This window comes from Marmota flaviventris, chromosome 6 (assembly GCF_047511675.1).
Source record: "Marmota flaviventris isolate mMarFla1 chromosome 6, mMarFla1.hap1, whole genome shotgun sequence".
Taxonomy (NCBI): Eukaryota; Metazoa; Chordata; class Mammalia; order Rodentia; family Sciuridae; genus Marmota; species Marmota flaviventris.
Window position 1 is genome coordinate 118,482,909 of NC_092503.1, and position 5,425 is coordinate 118,488,333.

Here is a 5,425-nt window from a genome sequence, read left to right on the forward strand (position 1 = left end):
TTGTACCAGGGATTGAACTCAGGGGCACTGGACCACTGAACCACATTCTCAGCCCTATTTTATAATTTATTTAGAAACATATTCTCACTGGGTTGCTTAGTGCCTAGCCATTGGTGAGTCTGGCTTTGAACTCTCCATCCTTCTGACTCAGCCTCCCGAGCTGCTGGGATTACAGCGTGCACCACTGCACCCAGCTAGGGATCTCTTTTGATTGAGGATTATTTGAAAAATCACCAACACAATGGTATATACAGTGCAGAAATTTCAGGTCCAGAGATGCTTCTGCCTCCATGCCCCTGGGAAAACCACTGAATGTTTTCCCACCCTGGGATTTTCCATGTTAGACCATCAGAGCCAATAATCACTGAGGTTTGCTCCAACTCAATGTCTGAGAGTTCACTCATAACAGAGGCTATTGCTCTGTATCTTTTCCTTCTTTGTGTTTTTGCTGATTTGCTTGTAATCCAAATGATCTAATAGGTCAGAATAAACAAATATACATAACAAAACCCCTTGGGGAACTACGTAGCAAGGTAACCATGACCTTGGAGCAGAATGACTGTAGGGGATATACATTACAGTTTTGCTTAAAAGCAGCTGTGGCTATGTGACCTTAAGGGGCTTCCCCAGGGAGGAGCTAAGACATAAAAACACTTTTTATCAGAAGAATGGTGTTTTGGACAGTTAAGAGCTTTTGAGAGGAGAAACCACTATTATATTTAACTAAAAAACTGGGAGAAAGGGGGCCAGGTGTGGTGACGCAGGCCTGTAATCCTGGTGGCTTGAGAGGCTGAGGCAAGAGGATCACAGTTCAAAGCCAACCTCAGCAAAAGTGAGGCCCTAAGTAACTCAGCAAGACTCTGCCTTTAGATAAAATATTAAAAAAAGGGCTAGGGATGTTGCTTAGTGGTTAAGTGCCCCTGGATTCTGTTCCCAGTACCAAAACAAAACAAAATACTGGGAGAAAAGAATCCCAAATAAAAGAGATAGTATCTTTTATAGTGTTATAAGTAGAAGCGTAAGGTATTTCAAAGCCCTATTAAGAGAGTTGAACAGAGGAAATAATATTACATGCACTGTACGTAGAAATGTCCCTTAGAATTACTGGGAGGAAAATCAAGAGTCTGATCGGGAAAGTGAGGCCAGAAGACTGAAGGTGGTTGGTACTTATTAGTTCACCACCTCACTGTGGACCAATCACCTCTCTGAGTCTGTGTCTTCATCTGTAAAATGAGAAAATGATAGCCTCTCCTAAGATGATTAGGCGAGATAAGTGGCTTGAAGCAAGTAAAGTGCTTAACTTAACTCCATGTAGTACACACTTGTTACATAAAAACTACAGGAGGCTGTTGTTTTGGATTGAGCTCCTGGACTGGGCCCCAACAGAATAGACTGAAAATTAAAATGGAGTCACTGATGCTAAAGTTCCACATCCCCAAACTGAAACTAAGTTGTTATCCAACCTTCTAAGAAATCAGGGAGCGTGCTGGGTGTGGAGGTGCACACCTGTAATCTCAGTGGCTTGGCAGGCTGAGGCAGGAGGATCACAAGTTCAAAGCCAGCCTCAGCAATTTAGCCAGGCCCTAAAGAATTTAGTGAGACCCCTGTCTCTAAATAAAAATTAAAAAAGGGCTGGGGATGGGGGGTGTGGTTCAGTGGTTAAATATCCCTGGGTTCAATCCTCAGTATCTTCCCACAAAAAAATGGGGAGAGAGAGATAACAGGTAAAATTTCCAAACAGGCTAGTTTCAATTGGCATGATAATAAAGTTGTCTTTACTATAATCCATACAAAAAAAAAAAAAAAGTAATTTGATATAATCTGCTGTTAACCAATCAATAATTTGACTGTTGTTCTTTTTTTTTATTTTAAGAGAGAGTGAGGGGGAGAGAGAGAGAGAGAGACAGAGAGAGAGAGAGAGAGAGAATTTTAATATTTATTTTTTGGTTTTCGGCGGACACAACATCTTCGTTTGTCTGTGGTGCTGAGGATCGAACCTGGGCCGCACGCATGCCAGGCGAGCGCGCTACCGCTTGAGCCACATCCCCAGTCCCCCCACCGTTTTTTTTTAGAGAGAGAATTTTTTTAAAATTTATTTTTTAGTTTTCGGCGGACACAACATCTTCGTTTGTCTGTGGTGCTGAGGATTGAACCTGGGCCGCACACGCATGCCAAGAGAGCCCGCGACCGCTTGAGCCACATCCCCAACCTGACTGTTGTTCTTACAAGGAAAGTAAGTTTAAAAAATTTCAACAAATTTATTAAATATAATCTTTTTAAAAAATTTTTTTAGTTGTCAATGGACCTTTACTTTTTATTTATTTATATGTGGTACTGAGAATCAAACCCAGTGCCTCACACATGCTAGGCAAGTGCTCTACCACGGAGCTACAGCCCCAGCCCTAAAGATAATCTTTTATAGTTTATAAAAAAATATTGTCCTGATATACACAAAAATTTCCCGATAGTGCTAATTAAAAATAACTACTCCCATCCCCCTCATGTCCATACCAATATCTGATCTAGATTGGTTTAATTTTGAAGTATAATCCAATAAGACTGCAGATCAAACAGGAAGTCCTGGACATGATAATAAAATACTTGTAAACCTCCTAGATCCTTGGATTAATTGACTTCAATAAGGGAACTGATTTGCGATGTTGTGCAAGAAATGTGTTCATCTCCAATCATGGTTTCAAGCTCCTGCTGGCCTACGGGGTCAGGAGAGGCCACGAAGCATCATCCTTGTTGATAATTCCAACATCATCAATTTACTCCCTGGTTCCGCCGTCGCACTTCCATGTACCTAAGCCTCTTTTCTGATCATGACATCAGTTTTATAACAGCTCTTGTTGGCATATTCAATTTCCCATCCCTTCAGGTCAGAAACTCAATCTCCAGGAACTCGTGGCTGAACTTGCCTTTGTGATCTGTGTAGTAACACAGATGAAAGTTACTCTCTATGACTCCTGAGAGGTAACTGCGACCCAATTTTAGGAGCCAACCACATTACTGTGGTCTGCAGCTGGTACACAGAAATGATCAATCTATCTTCCGTTCTTTGTTTCTGTTTTCTTCAGCCTTTGTCTGTCTATAGGCCAACCTCTCTGGTCAGCCGAGAGAAACACTTCTTCTATTTTATGAAATGAAGTATTGCCCGATTCTAGAACAGCGAATAAAGTCAATTAAGATCTTTAACTAAATAGTTATAATTTTATCTCTAGACACATTTGGCCTTTTTTCTTTTTCTTTTTTTTATGGTAACAAGGATTGAACCCAGGGGCCCTTAATCACTGAGCCACATCCTCAGCCCTTTTTATTTTTCATTTTGAGACAGGGTCTTGCTAATTTGCTTAAAGCTTCACTAAATTGCTGAGGCTGGCCTCAAACTTGTGATCCTCCTGCCTCAGCCTCCTGAGCCGCTGGAATTATAGGTGTGTGCCACTGCACCCAGCTCTTTTTTCTTTGGGAACTAAAAAATGGAGGTAAAATTCACATTGTGTAACATTCAGCATTTTAAAGTGTACAATTCAGTGGTTTTTCATATGTACAAAAGATTGTGCACCCATCACTACTATCTAATTCTAGAACTATTTAATTTTCATCACACAAAACAAGAAACCCTGGGGGCTGGGGTTGTAGCTCAGTGGTAGAGCACTTGCCTAGCATGTGTGAGGCACTGGGTTTTATCCTCAGTGCCAGCACACACATGTGCGCACACGCATACACACACATACACACACACAAATAAATAAAATACAAGTATTATATCCATCTACAACTAAAAAACAAACAAACAAACAAACAAACAAACAAACAAAACACCCTGTACTCATTGTAGTCACTGTACTTTCCTCATTTTCTCAGCCCCTGTCAATCAAAAATCAACTTTCTCTCTATAGATTTGCCTCTTCTGGCCATTCATACAGATGGAATCTACAACATGTGGTCTTTCAGGGTTGGCTTCTTGGATTAGTATAAAACACTTCATATTGTTGTTGTAGTTATTTTTTAATTCCCATGACTCAAATAGCATAAGAACCAAATGAGCCAGGGGTAGTGGCACATGCCTGTAATCCCAGCAGCTGAGGAGGCTGAGGCCGGAGGATTGCAAGTTCGAATCTAGTCTCATCAACTTAGCGAGACCCTGTCTCAAAATAAAAAATAAAATGGTCTGGAGATGTGGCTTAGTGGTTAAGTGGTCCTGGGTTTAATCCCTGGCCCCCCCCCCAAAAAAAAAAGAATCAAATGACATAATAGATTTGGAGTCTGTTTGTAATGAAGAAATTACTACAGAAAAGTAAGGATTGATATTGATAAGCCATATCCCCAGCCCTTTTCTTACTGTTTTTTTTTTTTTTTTTGGTACCAGGCATTGAACTCAGGAGCACTTGACCACTGAGCCACATCCCCAGCACTCTTTTATATTTTATTTAGAGACAGGGTCTTGCTAAGTTGCTTAAGGTCTCCCTAAATTGCTGAGGCTGACCTCAAACTTGTGATCCTCCTCCCTCAGTCTCCTGAGTCTATGGGATTATAGGAGTGCTCCACCACACCTGCTCATTCTGAGAACTTCACAGAAGGAAAATATAATTCAGAAATACTATAGGACTCCAAATATCCTTCTATTATTAAAAAATAAATCATCCATTTGGGACAGGCTTAGTTGACTTTTCTCCTAAAGCTTTTTACTTCTGGTAAAAAGCTTTATTCTTCATGGTACCTGCCACTTCTCTGTCCTTCTCCTGTAGGCCCAGGCATCCACAGCGGCCTTTGCCCCACCTCAGACACGTGAGAAACCATTAACAGATGGTTCTGGAGGCAGATGTTACCTTTGATTTCAGAGTCTTAATATTGCTCTTGTGTAATATGGCAAGACGCTTGGAGTCATTTTTTTCATTTCGTATGAGTGGGTTATGACTCATGTGGGAATTTGCCCTTTCAAATGGTCCTGCCCAAATGCAGGTAATAATTTAACAACATGGAAAAGCCTCGGGACCATTAGTTCACATTCCAAGTGAAAAATCCTCTTCTCTTTACTCACAGAACTTTGTATTGCTTTCTAGAGAATTTCTTGAAGACTCAAGGTCTCAAAAGAGTCTTCTTACCATTTCCGGTCTGATTTATCCTTCTAACCTCAAGTCGTGGGTAACTTAACCTTTACTGCATTGTTTCCACCATGTGGCAATGGAGTAGTCTCCTGTTCTGGGCTGGGCTCCCTGGCTTTTGGTCAAGTGGTTTGTGGGGTAGGAAATTTAAGTATTTCCTAACAGAAATAAAAGTGGGTTAGGAAGAAATGTTGAACTCCCTTTTCACTGACCTGTGTGATACTAGCAGGCTACCCTCTTATTTTAAAAAATCCTTGAAATGTTTCAAGAGGCAGTAAGTAGGTGTGGTCATTAGATACGGAACATTGGGCAAGTTT

The 5,425-nt window shown here is 40.9% G+C and overlaps 1 pseudogene; it reads right to left on the reverse strand.

Moving 5' to 3' along the window:
* Window positions 1-2,522: 2,522 nt before the first annotated feature.
* On the reverse strand, window positions 2,523-3,836 carry LOC114099244 (protein mago nashi homolog; annotated as a pseudogene).
* Between the last annotated feature and the right edge of the window lie 1,589 nt (window positions 3,837-5,425).